Genomic DNA, 21009 nt, shown 5'->3' with positions numbered 1-21009 from the left:
AACGCTCGTGCCCGCAGTGGCAAGCAGAACGCCATGGTAATTGCGATGACGGTTCTTGCAGCCACTGCGTGTCTCTGGAGACCCTTTTCGCGCGAGCCGCGCACGCGCCAACGAACGGGACGATCGCGGCGCGGACACACTGCGAAATTAAATAATAATAATAATAATAATAAAACCTGTTACACGCAGTGAAAGCTGTCAAAACAGGGAAGCTGGCGGTTGTTTTCGCAAGTTTGAAATGGTGTTTAGGGCGATTTTCATGAGCCTTGTCTCGTTGTCGTCGTCCTTCTAAATACGAGTTTCCGTTCTGGATTCCGCGCACTCTTCTGTTGCGTGAAGTTGTGATCAAACCACAGTCTATCACACACCTTACAGCTGGGGCCGCACTCACGGTCGAGGAATTCTCTCTTGAACCGTCCATCGGTACCCTACGTGGGAGGAATTTCTCTGCGTCAACGTCTCTGCTCGGCCTCCTATTCTCGAAGTCGAGGGCTAGCTTGCCTCTGTTGTCGCTTGACTTGGGTTGCCTTCTCTTGAAAGGGGGGGTGGGGGTGGCTTACCTCCACCGCCGCTTGGTTTGCTCTTCCCCTTCTTGATCCTCGGCGGTAGCGGCTTCCCTCTGTTAGCGCTTTTGTGCGCTTCCCGCTCTCGAAGCTCGGGATTTGCGCGACGTCGGTGCTGCCACTCGCCTCAGCGAAATTAATGGGGCGAAAGGGAGCGCGGCGGCGAAATACCTGCTCTTGTACCCGTGCGTCTAAATGTCATACAAAAATCCCTCACGTGACCTGATCCTAGGTGCCTAGGGACAGGATCGTTTAGGGACTTTTGAGAAGACACGATGGTGGCGCCACGTGGCGCGTTGAATCTCCGGCCGCTGGTCATGTGATGTTTCCGCAGTGAATTCGGTATTTGTTGGCGAAAAGTCGTGCAGTAGTAGTGGTGTGGCATATCGGCTTTTGGTTTCGGTGAACTCTGGTGGTGTGAAACCCGTATTTCTGAAGAATTCAGTGGTGTTGACGATCGAAATATTCAAGTGGCATAGTGCCTCGGCAACGTAATTTGCGAACTGGCGCTGTGCAGCAGCGTCACCGTGTTCGCCCTTTTCGGGCAGCGTCATCACATCGCGCATGCACCTTTACTTGACGGGCGTCGTAGGCGGAGGTATTGTACGTGTTCTTCGCCATGACGTAGGTTACGTAAGTAATATAATGCTTAAGGTGGTGTTGGCGCGCAACTGTTCAAGCGTCCTTGAAATGGGGCAGCGCATGTTTTCAATCCTGGGCCGGGCATTGTTCGATACACGTGAAGCTCAGAGTAAAATCCTATACGAAAAACGCCTGAGGAAATTGGACGATAACAGGTGGGCAGCCGCAGTATTTAAATACCTATATAGAAACAGCGTTGACTCACAATGGCGGGAAAGAACTAGGAAGCTAACCAGTAAGTATGCCAGACACGAGGACGGAGAAAGACCGAGCATTAAAGGACATGTTAAAAACGCTGAAGGTCAAAACTGGATAAATTCAATGGAAAAGAAGCATAGTGTTGAGCTATATCGTGTGGGGATCGCACGCGCATCCCGATATCTCCGGAGCGGCCACGTGGTTATCACGCGATAATCACGTGCTCGCTCGCGGAGAGTGGCTGGGAGAGGGCACGTTCGCCACTCCCGCAGCTCTTCGCGCCTGGCCACGACGCCGCAGCCCAAGGCACCCCGTTCCTTCCTTTCCCTTTCTTGGAACCGGGGAGACTCCCTCTCCGCCCCTCGGGGAGAAGCGCTATTCCCGCGATGCACCGTTGTCTTTCGGCTGAGGAGCTTGCGACAGGCCGCATCTCAATTCAACCGCTGAGACCGCCGCACGCCATCCCCCTGCTACGCTCGGCCTTTGTAAGCGACTGACCGCCCCAGGGCCCGAGCGCGGATCCACTCTGGGTGAGCTGAACTCTTATCAGCCTCTTTTGTGGTTCCCACATTGTGCGGTTTATTTCGCCCAGACGTGCGGCACGCTCCGCCGCTGTGGTTTTGTTTTGTGTTGTATTTGTATGTGTGGTTGCTGTTGTTGTCAGTTGGTACACTTGTACTCTAAGGTGAATAAACACCTTAGGTCGAGACACCCTGTCCCCCCTGGCCTGAACCCGCCGTGGTCGCAACTCACTGCGAACCGCGGGTTAGGGGTCACAGCTCTGACTGTTAGGGCTGCTGCGAAAGTGCTAGCGAGCGACTGCCGCTCCGCCGGCGCTGTGCGATCCAGAGAAGGGTCAGGCGCGCACGCGCGAACCTGAGTAATACCCCTCTAATCGGGAGTCGAAACAGCAGATCAGGAAGGAAGCGTTTTATAATAACTCAAGAGGCAGTGCCCTACTTTTTGAAGCTAGGTCAGGATGTCTTAGAACGCGGAGCTATAAAAAGAAATTTAACAAAGAAAGAAGACACATGTACTGTGTGTGCTAAATCTGCAGAAACAATAGAACACCCCATACTGAAATGTGATGGTATCCATGTCGATGTCGATGCGGGTACAGTTACGCTTTCTGAGGCCCTAGGGTTCAGAGATAACAATAGTCATGTAAATAAATATGCGGTGGAAATTAGCAAATACCGATTGGAGGTTTGGTGCCTCAAAAACAGACAGGTGACATAAGGTTAAAAGTGTAGGAAGACGTACTTAAAGAAAATGGCGAATTTTAATAACTTATAACACAGTTAAACAAAAATAAAAAGCTGAACATGGCGGCAACTGCCAACACCCCGTTTCAAAGGGGACGCTCCTACCTTCCATCCATCCATCCATCCGTGTTCAGCGCTATCCGTGACTTCATGTGACTTACTTTTATCGTGGGCTTTACGAGAATTATCGCCTAGTGCTGTGAACATAACGGAGCTTTAGTGACATCGCATGGTCCGCCAGAATTCCACGAACTAAAATGCAAAGTAGGTGTTTAATATTGTTACGGTTAATGTTAAACCGGCTTTATTCAAGGGACGAGATTGATGGGAAAGTCAAGATGGCGTCCTGAGGCTGCACCAGCTCACGTCTTCTTCCTCTTCTCCTCGCCCGTCTCATGCCGTAGCAATCCCCGGTTGCCAGACGAAGCCCGCTGGGCAAGTCCAAATCACTCCGAAAGCGTAGGGTTAAACCGCTTAAGACGGGCAACATGTACTAACTGGGTCCGGCTAGACCGACGACCAGCCGACGTCAAGCGTGCTCAAATCACTCAAGCGATCTACAGTGACGAATGGGCCCGTGTACTGAGGTTAAAACTTTTCGCATAAGCCACGTTTACGTTGCGGAGTCCACATCCACACAAAATCTCCTTTGGCGTACGAGACAGACTGGTCTCGGCTGTCATAGCGCTCTTTCGATCGGTGTTGCGATGCCACAGTACGAAGACGAGTGATACCCCTGGCTTCGTCGTCAAGACAAAGCGTCTTGGCAACAGAGTACTCGCTGTGAAAGTCATACGGTAGTATATTGTCAATGCAGCTTATCTGTGGACGTGCGTAAGGGAGATAAAAAGGAGTGTAATCGGTCGTCTCATGCTTTGCAGTATTACAAGCATAGGTGATGAAGGGGAGTACGTCATCCCAGTCCTTGTGATCGGAAGATACGTACATGGCCAGCATGTTATTTAGAGTTCTGTTCGTACGTTCTACAAGCCCATTTGTCCGAGGGTGATAAGGCGTTGAATGACGGAACTGCGAACTGCAGAGACGAAGCAGTTCTTCTACGGCGTCCGCAACGTACTGGCGACCGCGATCGCTAATGATCGCACGGGGGGGGGGGGGCATGTCGAAGAATAATGAATCGAAGCAAAAACATTGCGACAGACGCAGCTGTCGAAGATGGTACAGCCGCCGTTTCCGCGTAACGGGTCAGATGGTCGACCCATACGATCACCCATCGGTTGTCGTTAGATGATCGGGGAAATGGGCCCAGAAGATCGATACCCACTTGTTCAAATGGCAGGCGAGGCGGCGGCAGAGGTTGGAGAAGACCTGGCGGAGCGGTCGTAGGGCGCTTGTAGCGTTGACATTGTTCGCAACTGGCGACGTAGTGCTTGACTGTGTCCCGCATTCTGGGCCAGTAAAAACGCTCCTGTGTCCGGTTAAAAGTTCTGATGAATCCTAGATGGCCAGAGGTCACATCGTCGTGCATGGCTCTCAGTATGTCCGTTCGCAGACTCTGCGGCACCACCAGAAGGAAGCGTGCGCCTTTAGCCGAATAATTGGTCTTGTAAAGCAGGCCGTCACGGACACAAAATCGACCGGTGGCTCCAGGACGCGATGCGGCTACAAACAGAGGTTCCAAACTAATGTCATTTCCCTGCTCTGCTTTGAAAGTCATCATGTCTGGGAATGTAGAAGAAATTGGAGCAAAACAGTCATCAAAATTGTCTTCGTCACACTCCGTCGTCGTCAGAGGAAGGCGTGAGAGACAGTCCGCATCTGCGTGGCGACGCCCGGATTTGTAGGAAATAACGAAGTCGTACTCCTGCAGGCGAAGAGCCCAACGTGCCAGTCATCCACTCGGGTCACGGAGATTCACCAACCAGCACAACGCGCGGTGGTCAGTAACGATAGTGAACGGGCGTCCGTAGATATAGGGCCGAAATTTGTGGACAGCGAAAACAGCTGCCAAGCATTCTTGCTCGGTGACAGTGTAATTGCGTTCCGCCTTAGTCAAAGAGCGACTAGCATAAGCCACAACGTGTTCAGCTCCTTGATGGCGTTGCACAAGTACGGCACCTATGCCGATGCCACCGACATCAGCGTGCACTTCCGTAGGTGCGGATGCATCAAAGTGACGCAATATGGGCCCTGACGTTAGTAGAAATTTTAGCTGACGGAACGCGTCGTCGCAAGCCGATGTCCAGTTGAAAGGGACGGCTTTTTGGAGAAGACATGTTAGGGGGTACACCACGTCGGCGAATCTTGGAACGAAGCGACGAAAATGCGAGCACAGGCCCAAGAAACTCCTCAACTCCCGCGCTGACTTCAGTGCTTCGAAAGAGCTGACTGCCTCAATCTTCCGTGGATCTGGCCTCACACCGTTTTTGTCGACCAAATGCCCAAGTACTAACGTCTCGGTTTCTCCGAAACGACATTTCTTGGAATTTAGGATCAAGCCGGCTTGTTTGACACAATCCAGAACAAGATTGAGACGGCTGTTATGCTCACTCAATGTACTGCCGGAAATCACCACATGATCGAGGCAGCACAAACAAATTTCCCATTTAAGTCCTTGGAGTATAGTATCCATGAATCGTTCGAATGTTGCTGGCGCGTTACAGAGGCTGAACGGCATAACGTTAAATTCATAAAGACCGTCTGGTGCTACGAAGGCCGTTTTCTCCTTATCGTCTGGGTGCATGGGTATCTGCCAATACCCCGATCGCAAATCCAGTGATGAAAAGTAGGCAGCGGAATGTAGGCAATCGATGACATCATCAATTCCTCTTCTTCTCGCCCGGCTCTTGCCGTAGCAATATTATCAGTAGTAAAGGCACGATAAACACAGTGAGGTGGAGCTTAATACTGTGCCCGGCGATGTTCAGCTGCACCTCCGACCGTTTTTCGTTCTCTTAGTTTTAGCAATGGGACGCAGGGTTCTGTCCAAAGTTGCCCCGCCCGCTTTACTATAATATCAGGTGCTCTCGAACTCTCTATTTGTCGGTATTTTTATTTTCACATGCTGTATGGTCCCACCGCAATACATATATTTATTGAGGTGAAGCTTATTAAAGTTGCCAATGCTTTGACAGTGTCAGATCTAACAGTTTCAGAATGGCATGGCCATTATACCAGCCCAGACCTTCACTTTAATAATTTTATTAGGAGTGTGAAACTACTTTTACAGCACAGGAAAACAATGTAAACACTTCAAGAGTTGACTAGCAAGTAATACTGGAAAGTCAAGTCTAGTGGGCAAGGGTGCGGTGAAGTCCTTTTAACACTCAACCGACACACCTTACGTGCTTAAAAATTTCGAGCATATTGATGCAGGTTGATCAGATTTATTGCAATATTGGTTGCTTTACAATGACAATAATATTGGATAAGAGAATGCAAGCGAGCCGTGTGCTGCTTGGTTACGCAAACCACATGGGTCCCACAAAAACACAAACAAGGTTTTTGTTTATGCATGCTGCTTGCATCCACTAATCGAAAGCTCTCTAATGTCAGCAGTATAAAGAGAGGCTGTAGTAATATGGCTTTGAACTTCACAACTGCAATTTTGTTTCTTCTATACTCATACAACCTAAACACACTGTGATGTCGTAACAGCATCTGCGTAGCTCATTGCCACATTTTGCGACAACAGCAGTAATCATTCATTTAGAGTTGCCTGTCCTAATATTACTCCAATAATTCTTTAAACAGTTCATTTTTAAGCACGAAGCATGTCATGCCCAACTAGAAAATTAACCAAACAATAAGCTACTATAAGTAGCTAAAAACTCGGCAGTCTTCTGAAGTCAGCTTGATCTGCAGCTCCTAAAATTGGCTATTATTGAATTAGGGCAAGGAAAGAACAGCTTGAATAAACATATGTCTCATCGGAAATTTGTGGCAGTGTGCTGCAGGCTAAGGCAGTGAAAGAAAGCCGTTTTGTCATTGGTCCCAAAACCAGGCACCACACCTGAGGCGACTTCACTATCATTTCATTTTATTACCTTAAACACCCCTTGATAGGGGTATTACGTAAAGGGTGGGAATACATTAGTACATAATTTGCATAATATATAACTGAACACGCAAACAACAACAAAAAGCTACATGTGCTAAAGTGTTACATACGCCAGCGCAAATACATAGAGCTAAGTATTACAAACTAAAGTTGCACGAGCATAGAAGTCTGTTAACACAAGTCATGTTCATTGTGAAAAGTGCGCAGTGACACTCTCCATGAACGTACAAGGGCAAGGGATTGCGGAGATTTGGTGGGGCAGGTTCTTCCAATCTGTAGCCGCGTGGCAAAAGAATGAGGCGGAAAAGGTAACAGTGCGCATGCGAGGGCGGCCCACTTGATAAGTGTGGCGTGTACGATGAGATGTTCGGCCTGCGGGGAGGACATAGGGTGGTTGATTAAGCGAGCTGTGATAAAACTTATGGAAAAGTGAAAGGGTTCCAGTGCGCCGACGCGTACAAAGGGGAAGTAAATGAAATTCTTTCTTTAAGTAAGATATGCTTACGTCATATGAATAATTAGAATGGATAAACCTTGCGGCGCGGTTTTGAATGGCTTCGAGTGCGTTAATGAGATATGTTTGGGGTGGATTCCATATGGCGGATGCATATTCCAGTTTCGGTGGGACTATTGACTGGTAGGCCAGTAGTTTAACAGGTTTGGGGGCACGTTTTAGATGACGCTTGAGAAAACCCAGCGATTTGTTAGCAGATGAAATCATGTTACTGACGTGTGTTCGCCAGGATAAGTCGTTAGATATAGTAACACCTAGGTACTTGTAAGACTGCGTCGCACACACGGGAATGTTTTTAATTGTGTATTGGTAAGGAAATGGGTCGCACCGACGAGACAATACAATCAAGTTGCATTTCTTAGGATTAAGCTCCGTTAACCACCGGTCGAACCCTTGCTGTAAACAGTTAATGTCCTCCTGAAGTAAGTCTTGATTAGATGTGCTTGTAATTGTTCGATAAATGATGCAGTCATCTGCGAAGAAACGAACGTTGCAAGACACGTGCAGGGGTAGGTCATTAATGTATATTAGGAAGAGCAGGGGTCCAAGAACAGATCCTTGCGGTACACCGGAAGTCACTGGTAGGTGGTTAGGTGAGTGGTTGTTAACTGTAACGAACTGAGATCGGTTTGTCAAGAACGCTTCAATCCATCGCAAAATGTCGGGGTGAAGGTTCGCAAGAGAAAGTTTTAGTAGTAGACGTTCGTGTAGTGCAGCGGTGGTGTAGAGGTAGAACACCCGCCTCGGGTGCAAGAGGTCCGTGGTTCGAATCTCGGTGCCGCGAACTTTCCACCGGTATAAAAAAAATCCGTGTGTTGATTGAAGCGGTATGAGCCTTGGAATAGAAGAAGCGCAGGAGTCTGGGTTCAGGAGAAGAAGGAAGTGATAATAAAATGGTAGACAAGATGGAAGCCAGTTCCATAGCAATACTTTCCGTCTACTGTGTCCTTTAACTAGGAACGCTACATTGTTTTGGCGCAGCCGACAGCGGAATCCAACATGTGGGTGGCATTTTTCCTTGAGGAGACCTCCGCAGAGAAGATCATCTTTTCGAGATACCAAGCTGAAGATGAACCAGCGGTGGAACTACCTCTCGAACTCGGCAGAACTCCTGAGCCTGGTTTTAGAGAAGGCTTCCATGGACACTGATGAACTACGTCGGAAGGGTGCTGTGAAAGTGAACTTGCGTCTGGCGATCTTCGACGAATTAGTTCTTCAACCAATGCGTCGAAAGGACTCTGGATCACAGTCGTCGACGGAAGAGGTGAGCCTCGTTTTGAAAGCTCTTCGGCTGCAACTAGAACAGATTTCGCAACAAAACCAGCTGGTGACATCGCTTATAAGCTCTTTAAATGCTGAGAAGCAGGTGACTAAATTTGTAAAACCCGATCCGTTCGGCGGCATGTCTTCAAGTCCAGAAGGTTGGCTTGAATTCTATGAATATGCCGCTGGGAAGAACAACTGGCACTCTAATGAGGACAAGATTACTAACATGCCTAGTTACTTAAGCTGTGTGTCACGGAAGTGGTATGATTTGCACATTATTGAAGAGGCTGGCAACTCTTGGAATCAGTGAAAAGAAAAATTCTTGACGACAATCCGAAGCAACCCAGTGCGAAGGTGGGACGCCGCGCTTAATTTTAAATTCAAGCAGGGCTCCCTCGTCGAGTATTTCTTTGACAAACGCCGCCTTTTAAAACTCGCCGAGCCTATGCTTCCTCCTTCTGCCGTAGTAGCACTAATAATGCACGGACTGCATGCGCAAGTCCTGAAGCAAGTGCAAATACGGTCACCTAAAACTATGGACGGGCTCCTGGAGTACTTCACGACATACGACATACCTCCTCACGACGTACCATTTACTTCAGAAGAAAATATAAGCGCTAGCTCAAGCTGTCACTTCACACAGTCCAGCGCGGATTGGTCAAGCTGTAATCAGCGAGAACCGCGCCGCCTTGCAGGCGGCACAGAGAACTTGGGTTGGCGCGCTCCCAGAGGTCAGGTAAATAACGTCAACAGCGACCCTGTCCCCCTAGTTTCTGACGCTGAAGAGGCTCCAACGACAAAAGATGGATGAACAAAGGGTGATCAGTCCGACCCGATGACCACAACTGAGACTGTTTATTTAACTTGTTCTAGCCTACTTCACATCCCTGTCAAAGTGGGAAACAGACATATGATGGCTTTGGTTGACAGCGGTGTTCCGTGTCTATAATAAATGCCAAGCTGGTAGATGCAAGTCACCTGCCTAGTGGAAGAAAACTACGGGTGCAAGGCTACGATGGAAAAGTGACAATGCATAATCAATGGGCCTCACTAAACATCGAGTCCCAAGGTCATGAAATAGAGAGTGAAGTACTGGAGATTGAGGGTGTGACCTATGACTTTCTGCTATCCATGCCAGACATAAAGAAACTAAAAATCAACGTATACTGGGACGATGCGGTTTTAGTGGAAGAACTATCAAGGCAAGAGACACAGCCGGATAGAAAAGATAACCAGCGAGTTGTCAAGTGCGCGGAGGATATTGCAACGACCTATCCTGAACTGGTATGCATAGGAAGCTATCCACCAGCGATGACGTCAAACAAGGTGCCTTTCGAACTAACCGACAAGACCGTCATCCGAAAATCACCTTATAACATGCGAAGAGAGCGCAAGATATGGTTGAAGAAGGAATTGCCAGGAGATGCTAGACGCCAATATAATCCGGCCTTTGGTGTCACCCTTCGCCTCTCCCATAACTATTGCGCCGAAAGAAGATGGAACTTTCAGACTGTGCACAGATTACAGGGTTCTCAACCGGCAGACAGAATTTATACCATTTCCCATGCCGAAGATAGACACGATTATATATGAGACAGGTGGTCGCCGATGTTTTTCACGTATTGACTTCTGCAAAGGTTTCTGGCAGTTCCCGCTAACTGAAGAAACAAAAATGTACACTGCTTTTATCACGCCCTTCGACCTGTACGAGTATAACCGGCTTCCTTTCGGCTGGAAAAACTCACCAGCATGGTTCCAGAAGATTATGAACGAAGTCCTGAAGCCTTTCCTATGTGTCTTTTGTAACGTGTACAGAGACGATATTATCGTCTTCTCCAAAACAGAGGCGGAGCATCAGGAACACATGTCCCAGGTATTAAATGCCTTGAGCTTGGCACACCTGAAGGTTAATTTTAAGAAAAGTGCGTTCTTTCAAAGAAAAGTTGTGTTTCTTGGAAGAGTCTTCGATGGGACTACCAAAAGCACGAAACAAGAGTCCGTCGAGAGGATATCCCAACTGGTAAAACCATATGACGTCCACTCATTGCGTGTGTTTTTGGGATTAGCAGGACATTTCAGACCCTTCATAAAAGACTTTGCCATCAAAACAAGATGCCTCACGCGCCTAACGCAGAAAGAAGTTCCATTTGAGTGGGATGAGGAATGTGAGAGAGTCTACCGTGATCTGGTGCACAGAATCTCTGCTGACCATATTCTACGCATACCAGATTTCACTTTACCCTTTGAACTGAATACCGACGCCTCACACTATGGGACAGGTGCAGTCTTGTACCAGAAATGTCCAGAAGCATTCGGCCGAGAAAAGCGACGCGTAGTAGGTTACTACAGCTACACCCTCAAGCCAACTGAAGTCAACTACACCACTACTGAAAACGAAGCTCTTGCAGCCCGTAAAGCAATTCAGTACTTCCGTACGTACCTAGAAGGTGCCAAGTTTACTTTGTTCACCGATCACCAGGCCCTCACTCATCTCTTGAATATGACCCAACCTAAGGGACGTATCGCCAGATGGATGAACTATTTGCAGCAGTTCGATTTCACCTTCTCTCACCGACCTGGACCCCTTTTGACTGATGCAGATGCATTGTCTAGACTGATGATACAGGCCAACAACGAACAATCGGAAGAAATCAATGAAATTAAATTGTGGGAAGGCACTGAACAATTGATTTTTATGGAAGGTCGCTACCAAGTCCCGCCAACGCTGCTTTCCATGGTGCTTTATTTGTACCACGAAAGCGCAGAATCTGGAGGACACGACGGATTTTGGCGCACCTACAACAAGCTAGTCAAGAGATTTACGTGGCCTCAAATGAAAGAAAACGCCAATCGATACGTTCGTTCGTGCCACATTTGTCAAGTCAACAAAGTGAAATACAAGCAGCCTACGGCCGCCATGATAATACCTTGCCACTCGAACGTGCCTTTTGAAGTTATACACCTGGATTTCGCCGAGCTAAATAGGAAACGAGAAGGAGTCCGAAAAACGCGAACTTTTCTTCTGGCCATAGATGAATGCACCAGGATGGTCGCGGCACGGGCAGGAAAAGAAGATGCGAATGGTGTCATCGCCCTTCTCGAACGGGTTATGTTTAGGACAACCAGGACGATTGTATGTGACAACGGTCCAGCGTTCAAGAGTGAAAAGCTAGCAAGATGGGCTCGAGACCACAATATATCATTCCAATTCTGTGCGCCATACCATCCGGCAGCGAATAGGCTTGCAGAGCGTGCTATACGAGATGTGAAACAATACATCAGGATGTACGATAGTTTCCCTGGTGGTTGAAAATGCTCTTTAGAAGCAGCTGTAAGACATCACAATCGCTCCTACACCAGTGGCTTGGGATGCAGCCCGCAGTTCGCTTCTTCAGGAGAAACCCATATTCTTGAGGCGGACCGTGAACTGGGGCTGTTAGAAAATCTCAAGATCGTCGAGGAGAGGAAACAGAAATCGCAGGAGCAGAGGTACCGTAACCGAATGAAAAAAAATTTTGACAAGAGACATTGCTCAGATATCCCAGACATTCAAGTCACCGACCTCATTCTAGTTAGGAAAGGAGTAAGAGATTCCAGTGCCAAATTTTATGGTCCTTACTCTGTGACAAAGACAGCCACTCAGAAAGGAATATTGAAGACTTTGTGGTACATGGCGAACGTGGCTCAGTTGAATGTGCCTCGATTGGAAACGTTTTCAACTATTACCCCAGGAGGGGTTAGCAAAAGAAACCTGGAAGGGTGAAGCGGTATGAGCCTTGGAATAGAAGATGAAGAAGCGCAGGAGTCTGGGTTCAGGAGAAGAGAAGAAGGAAGTGAGAATAAAATGGTAGACAAGATAGATGCCAGTTCCATAGCAATACTTTCCGTCTATTGTGTCCTTTAACTAGGAACGCAACATTGATAAAATTGCATAAACAGGCCTGGAGTGTGGCCGGATCCCGGTGACCAGAACCCGCAACGCACTCCCTCACCAGAGCAGGATTGGCCACCCTGGTGCAGTACTTGGCCACAACCTCCTATCTGAACACAACAATCAAACCCCGGCTCTCAGTCCCCAGCAGCTGCGAAGCAGCTGACCACGGCGGTGGTCAGACCTGCGACGCAGCAGAGGGTGCCAAGAATCCCTGGCTCCGGATAGGCCGCCATTGGAATATCAATCTGGCAGCGTTTAACGCTGGAACGTTATCTAGTGAGGTGAGTCTAGCACTATTCGAGGAATTAGAGGGGAGTAAATGGGATACAATAGGGCTCAGTAAAGTTAGGAGGCCAAAAGAAGCATATACAGTGCTAAAAAGCGGGCACGTCCTGTGCTACCGGGGCTTAGCGGAGGGACGAGAACTAGGAGTCGGATTCCTGATCAATAACAATGTAGCTGGTAACACACAGGAATTCTATAGCATTAACGAGAGGGTGGCAGGTCTTGTGAAACTTAATAAGAGGTACAAAATGAAGGTTGTACAGGTCTACGCCCCTACATCCAGTCATGATGACCAGGAAGTCGAAAGCTTCTACGAAGACGTGGAATCGGCGATGGGTAGAGTGAAAACAAAATACACTATACTGATGTGCGACTTCATTGCCAAGGTAGGCAAGAAGCAGGCTGGAGACAAGCCAGTGGGGGAATATGGAATAGGCACTAAGAATAGCAGGGGAGAGTTATTAGTAGAGTTTCCCGAACAGAATAACATGCGGATAATGAATACCTTCTTCCGCAAGCGGGATAGCCGAAAGTGGACGTGGAGGAGCCCGAACGGCGAGACTAGAAATGAAATAGACCTCATACTCTGCGCTAACCCTGGCATCATACAAGATGTGGACGTGCTCAGCAAGGTGCGCTGCAGTGACCATAGCATGGTAAGAACTCGAATTAGCCTAGACCTGAGGAGGGAACGGGAGAAACTGGTACATAAGAAGCCGATCAATGAGTTAGCGGTAAGAGGGAAAATAGAGGAATTCCAGATCAAGCTACCGAACAGGTATTCGACTTTAACACATAATCCTATTCCATGAGAAAGGGGACGCCAAAGACTTGAAAAATTATCGACCGATCAGCTTAGTGTCACTTGCCTACAAACTATTTACTAAGGTAATCGCAAATAGAAGCAGGAACATCTTAGACTTCTGTCAAGCAAAGGCCCAGGCAGGATTCTGTAAAGGCTACTCAACAATAGACCATATTCAGAAAATCAATCAGGTGATAGAGAAATGTGCGGAATATAACCAACCCTTGTATATAGCTTTCATTGATTACGAGAAAGCGTTTGATTCTGTCGAAACCTCAGCAGTCATGGAGGCATTATGGAACCAGGGTGTAGACGAGCCATATGTAAAAATACTGAAAGATATCTATAGCGGCTTCACAGCCACCGTAGTCCTCCATAAAGAAAGCAGCAGAATCTCAATAAAGAAAGGCGTCAGGCAGGGAGATACGATCTCTCCAATGCTATTCACAGCGTGTTTACAGGAGGTATTCAGAGACCTGGAGTGGGAAGAATTGGGGATAAAGGTTAATGGAGAATTCCTTAGTAACTTGCCATTCGCTGATGATATTGCCTTGCTTCGTAACTCACGGGGACCAATTGCAATGCATGCTAACTGACCTGGAGAGGCAAAGCAGAAGAGCGGGTCTAAAAATTAATCTGCAGCAAACTAAAGTAATGTTTAACAGTCTCGGAAGAAAACAGCAATTTACAAAGGTAGCGAGGCACTGGAAGTGCTAAGGGAATATATCTACTGAGGGCAGGTAGTGACCGCGGATCGGGATCATGATACGGAAATAATCAGAAGAATAAGAGTGGGCTGGGGTGCGTTTGGCAAGCATGCTCAGATCATGAACAGCAGGTTGCCATTATCCCTCAAGAGAAAAGTGTATAACAGCTGTGTCTTACCAGTACTCACCTACGGGGCAGAAACCTGGAGGCTTACGAAAAAGGTTCTACTTAAATTGAGGACGACGCAACGAGCTATGGAAAGAAGAATGATGGGTGTAACTTTAAGGGATAAGAAAAGAGCAGATTGGGTGAGGGAACAAACGCGAGTTAATGACATCTTAGAAGAAATTAAGAAAAAGAAATGGGAATCGGCAAGACATATAATGAGGAGGGAAGATAACCGATGGTCATTAAGGGTTATGGACTGGACTCCAAGGGAAGGGAAGCGTAGCAGGCGGCGGCAGAAAGTTAGCTAGGCGGCATGAGATTAAGAAATTTGCAGGGACGACATGGCCACAATTAGTACATGTCTCGGGTTCTTGGAGAAGTATGGGAGAGGCCTTTGCCCTGCAGTGGGCGTAACCAGGCTGATGATGATGATGTTGGTGTGGTAGCCAGGTGATAAACCCTCAATAAAGGCACAGTGTAACACTTACCAATGAAGGAGGTGAAACGGTCGACGATGTAGAGCGCGCGAACCTTTTTAATGCAGCTTTTGTCTCTGTATTTACAGAAGAGCCTACCACGTCCCTTTTTTCTTCGCGTACTAATGAAACAAGCGAATTTCTTCGTGTTATTGATTAAAAGTTTCCGAAGGTCATCACCAAAGAATGCATCTTTCGCGTTGCGAATCGCCGATAGGTATGCGCGTTACGCAGCGTAGTATCTTTCCCATGCACACGTGTTCATCCTGCATTTTGCGGCACGATACTTGCCGTTGGCTTGGCACTTGGCTTTGACGTCTGCACATTTGCTTTCCCGAGTACAGAATACTCAAAGTGAGCTCAACGCACATCACCCACATTGGGGATGCAAAGATGTAAGGCTAAGAGGATGCCACCTTGACGAAGCAGACACCGCAAACCTCAAATTAACAAAGAACACCAACTATCCTAACGGCCGCACCTTCCATTCAAACCGGAAGGGCAGTACACTTACCTAGCATAGGCAATTGCGGCCTTCACCCAGAGTGTCAGTGCGAGTCTACCCCAAGAGGAGGCGACCATTATCCGATATAACACTTGACAAAGGAGCGAAAATGTACCACATTAAAAAAAATCAGGGTATCAGGCTGGGAGCATTTCCGTGATGCACTTGAGTCTGCAGAATGTGAAGGTGTCGAAGAATCGCCAGCAACACGCATTCTTTACGCAGTACAAAAAGCGACACGCGAACTAGAGCTTATCGAGGCAACATCCAGCCCTGACAAGCACCTGCTGCAACTTTGGGGTGAGGAAGCCAGGCTGTATACTTAAATTGTGGCCACACGCAACAAACCCTCATCAATGTTCTGCACAAGACTGAGCAGGCAAGATGTCATGTTAAGAAACTTGCGAGAGACTAGTGGTTGGACCACTGCGTGTAATTTCAACGCATAGGTATCGATAAGCTGCGACACATTCTCGGCTCAAACAGGATGAACCAAATACTGTAATACTATTGATCTTCAGTGCACATCTGAGATATTTGAGTGACAAGCTGCAGATGCTTTCCCCCACCGCCTCACAGCGACTGGCCGTCGCCAGCCTTGCACGCACCTTAATGACCACTTGCCAAGGAAGGAATGGAAAGCCTGTTCACGATGGCAAAACCTGTCATTGCTCTCCAGCATATCAACACTTAAAGCGCACGAAGCAAAGATGCAGTCACTTTGCGGATGTTGAGGAATCTTGCCGAAACAAGAAAGCAAGCACTACTGCTTGTAATAAATGAAATGTGGAATAATCGAATTCCCCATAGAGTGGAAACACTTGGTCATGATGCCACTACCGAAACCAGGCAAGAAACCTGACACCATAGCCAACCTTCGATTAGTCTCATTCACACTGAGTGTGCAGATTGACGAAGGGATTTTGCTCTCGAGGCTGAACCACCATCTGGGAAAGACAAAACTATTTCCACCTGTGCCAGATTGGTTTCTGGCCTAAGGTTGACATGTGCGACAATAACCTCTTTCTGCATCAAAGCATCGCCAATACCAGCCACTTCGGAGGAAAGATATATGGGTTGTATAGTGACAGTCAAACCAAGAGGGATGTTGACACAGTCTGCAACGAGGAGGTACTGGCGGGCATTTGTGAAGCCTGTCCAGGCATTAGGGTTGCCAGTGTTGCCAAAGCCTCTTATGCAACCAAATGTTTGAAATCTGAAGTTACAGTAAACAGCCAAAGACATTTACGATCTGCACAGGTGGAGATGCAGGTAAAAACCCGGACCAGCACACTTGGTTGCAGGAGTGATTTGCTGATTAGGTAAGGCGACATAATAGTTGGTGATAAGGTATACCGAATGCAGGTATGTGCAGTATGTGTATATACTGTTAGGCTGAAACAGATGAATTTTCTTCAAAGCAATGCCACAACCTCATTCTGTTTCAGGATGCCACTCATGTGCTGTAGGTAAGTGTGGACAGGGTTATATAAAGCTGCATAGGCAAAATGACTACTAGATACAGCTGATAAGCGTAATATTTTTTCTGGGCTAAATTCTTGCTCCTTGAACTCATTCGAGATCATTAAATGTAGCACCAAATTAGTAGACCACTGCCAGAACAAAGGTATGTAGTGTGCCCATCTCAGTTCTTGTGCTTATGCCAGTCTTCTTTTTTACAGCAATAGCTGCTATGGGCTAACTCCCCTGGTTTTTCTGGTGTCTACTGGTGTTGTCACCTGAAATCCCACATTTCTTGCTAGAATATTGCAAGTAAAGTTCTCTTTGTGTGCGAGGATTCAAACATAGTTATGATCAGAACATTGGCAGTCCACAATTCTACATTTCAGCCACTCTGCTGAAGGTACAGTCGTCGTGAACACTGATCCCGGAGAGCGTGATCTAGCCAACAGGTGCCATGATTGGCTAGCACCTGCTCAATGTCTGCGTACTGTATATAGAGCTGGCGTCCACACCTTCAAGTTCTTGCACATCCTTTTCCCACTTGTGAAGGCAGTCCGATTTTAATTTTCTTCTTACATGTAATGGCAATAATTGGGTGCATCTGCTTCATGGATCTTTTTCTAGTGCTTGGCTTCCCAGATTTACTGGATGGAGCTATCGGTGTCTTGTTTTCCTCAAGCACAGCGCGAGACCTAGCAATGGGTAGCCCAAATATAGATTTCAGAAACCCAACACGAATTCAGCTGTAAGAAGCTAAAGGGTTGTTTTGGTGGAGACCAGTGGCCAAGTCTGGATATGAAAGAGGAATAAAAGCCGGCTTTCCACTTCAACACTGGGAGGCACAACTCCCACAAATAAATAGGACTCGTACTTATTTTACTTCTTTAAAGGAGATTACTGACTTGCATTGGCAAGTGTTCACTTCAACAAACACTGCATGAAGTAAGCTTCCTGCATATGTTTCACGAGCTACTGCATCATTGTTTCACATTATGAGGGAAACTGCAATTTTCTTTATGCCACAACTTGCCAAATTTTGTGTTTTGCGGCAGCATGTTAGCAGTGCTATTAAGACACTTAAACACTCAAGAATAGTAGAGAGAAAAAAATAAAAGTAAGAAAGCAGTGGCTTTTTGTGTGTAGACTATGGATACACCTGGTGCTCTTATGGTCATTTTTCCCTATCCGCTAAACCATTCTAAACAAGAAAAGCTTATACACAATTATTGTGCGAGGACCACAACTAAACCACAGATATCCTTGTTAAGCAAAGTATATTTATTTGGTGACATTTTTTGCGGCTCTGCTATTGGGCTTTCCTTCCAACCTTTTCAACTGTGCAGGCTCATTAAGAAGTGATGAGACAGTTTGACAATTTTAATCGCTGAAAGATTTAGGGAAAACTTTTTTGGGTTGTTTCTTTCTTGGTTTAAAACTCTGCACATTGCATTTTAAGGTGTGTATCCGTGTTTGTTGCTTTTTTATTGGTAGGGCATGTTAACATTTTTACACCATGTAAAGTATGTGGTGCCATAGACTGTTCTTAGATGGAGTCTTGCCTTTTCATTCTGTACAATATGATGTCGGCTTTTTGTGTCCTAGGCCGCTTTACAGTGCGATTGTAGCATTTTGCTACGTTTTGCCTCTGTCAGCCAAGCTTGAAAGATTGCTACTTACTGCTGGTGGCATGAGACGTGACATTCTTTTTCAATAAAAGGAAGTCTGTCACTTATCCTGTTAACTGGTTGTCTATTGTCTCTTTGAATTACAATTTGATGCCTATATTTGCTCCATTGTTGCATTTCAGATTAGGAATGGTTATCATAATTGACATTTAACCATATTGCACACAATGTGGATGATATGTACTTGCAATATATGGCCACCGTAATATATTAGAAGTTAATAATAAAAGAATAGTGCCTTTGCATGGTGGTGCAGCCATGAATCGTGGCTGTAAGGTACCAGCGCAGCAGGTAGCACTGCTTGTTGACAATATAGTTCAACTCTACTACTTTCAAACAACATTGTTTTTATTTGCATTTGTATAACTCTAGTTTCTGTGAACACACATCTGGTGGAAGAGTGGCTTGCACCTGCAGCTGTGTCCAATGAATAGCCGAATTTCTGCCTGTTTTCATGTTATTAGCATATTAGTAAAGGCAGTCGTTTATATAGTAGCCTGTTTGCCCAGTGTAGAAGCCACTGCGGGGTGTCAGGATCTCATACACATCTTGAGCTTTGCAGGGTACACAGCATCTGGCACATAGTTTGTCACAGGCCATGTCTTCGGGGCAAGTTGAGTTTACTCACTTGCAGAGGGAGAACCAATCTTGTTTGATATGAAGTAAACCGCCTGTATACTCAGTGGCCTTCTTCATTTTGTGTGACATATGTGGTTATAGCGACCATTGTTTTATGCATTTCCTGTCCAGCAGTGGTTTTTGCTTTTGAAACACTGAGAATAGCTTTCAGCAAGCTGGACAGGAATAACACTGAAAAACCAGCACATTGTCAATTGTCGCACTTATCATGCGAAGCTTTACACAATATGATGAGGGCGTAAGTAACTGAGGGTGTTCCTCAAGGCCTTGTAGCACATGTTATGAGTTTGGAGCAAGATGATGTATAGCATTCTTTTGATCGCATGCTATAGGTTTAGCAAGTGTGGCCATCGCCGAAGTGCATAGCATGGTCAAGAAAACAGATATCTATGACCAGCACCCTGGTAAAGGAGACACTGGGAAAGTAGTGGAAAGCCTGTTGAAGATCTGGTTGACCCAGTTGCTGGCTTCATCGAGCAAAGTGTGATAAAGAGAAGGAAGCCATCGACACATCAGAAGGTTTCTACATATAAAAACTGTGCTAAGGTCATAACACGCCATGTCTTAGTGCGCAGTCTATGCACAACCAACTACATACGCCTTCTGTTCGGACAAAGAACTGCTCATTGTGAATGACGAAGATGGAGTGGACAACAAAAACAGCAGCTCAATAATTTGTTTTCATTGGCATCAACAGTGTTTTGTAAGTGTACATTGCCATACTCTTCAATCCCTTCTTGGGTGACATCAACAAGGACCAGCTGGAGGCAAGGGGTAATAGACGTCTTTACAAGCTAAAATTGCATGCCTGCATCGAGAGCCCATTGTATCCAAAAAGTATGCACTTCACAGGGGCACTGGAGAAGGAACATGTTATTAACAGTGGGCAAAGACAAGCTTCTCTGCTACTAAACACCCAACACTGTTGCCATGTAACGACCTCTGAAACAATCCCTCTCAAAGAGGAAGTCATCTTTATGTATCCACAAAGAGGGCAGATGGGTAAAGCCCCTTCAGTAATGCTGCCAGCTTCAAAAGCCCACTTTACACGTCCTGAATATTTCCTTCTGACGACTTTGCTGGGTGCAAGCATTCTATTGTCCAAAAGCTGTCATTGCGAGCACTGTTGGTTTGGTGACAATACAGTTCAGAAACAATTGCAACAAACCTCCCTTCCTAGTTGGCCTGGATGCTCATGGTGCTTCTAAAGCAGCACCGTGGAGCAAGCAAGGTGAACAGATGCCTCCAAGCCCTTGTTCGTTTATCACACCGTTCTGTTAGTAACAACCATGAGACTTAAAACCAACAAGCTCAAGTTCGGCACTCGCTTGGTTACTGCGGAGGATTCATAAAAAGCACAAAAACAGAAAACTCAAGGGACAGGATAAAGCACCATCTAACACTTAGTATTGCTGCAGCCCAGCCTCTTATTTTATTTTGTCTGGTCGTGCTACATCTTTTTTCTACAGATAGGCATGAACTTAGGTGATGTTCCCAATCAGTGTCCAATATTTATATACACTGTGTGCTGGTTCAAAGATGTTCGAAACACTGCAATGGAAGGTTCAAGTAGAAAAGGTGCCTGGAAAAAAAAGCTGTGCTGCAACAATCTCGGGAACATCTCGTCCCCTTCATAAAAGTTTGCTTCCATATCAACTTGAGCCCTCCAGTTTAAAGTACCAGTGCACTTATGAACAATGAATCAATTCTCAGCATGTGCAGTCCAGCCAAAGGCACGGGCAAAAATCCGCATTGTGCTCCTGCATTGAAGGTGAATAACGCGTACCATAATGGTGAATGTGCTCCAGTAAGCTTTCCTGCAAGATGAATTTGTAATGTACAAAGAATTGTCAATGAAGCTTACCACGAGC

At 46.6% G+C, this 21009-nt stretch overlaps 1 protein-coding gene across 1 annotated transcript in view; it reads right to left on the bottom strand.

The window, feature by feature from the left end:
- Positions 1 to 21009, bottom strand: part of LOC142584089 (uncharacterized) — a 445388-nt gene that overhangs the window by 156874 nt on the left and 267505 nt on the right. The window lies entirely within an intron of this gene.

This window comes from Dermacentor variabilis, chromosome 6 (genome assembly GCF_050947875.1).
Source record: "Dermacentor variabilis isolate Ectoservices chromosome 6, ASM5094787v1, whole genome shotgun sequence".
In the NCBI taxonomy this organism is placed as follows: domain Eukaryota; kingdom Metazoa; phylum Arthropoda; class Arachnida; order Ixodida; family Ixodidae; genus Dermacentor; species Dermacentor variabilis.
The sequence above is the reverse complement of the archived record's forward strand: the minus strand, read 5'-3'. Positions and strand labels throughout refer to the sequence as shown.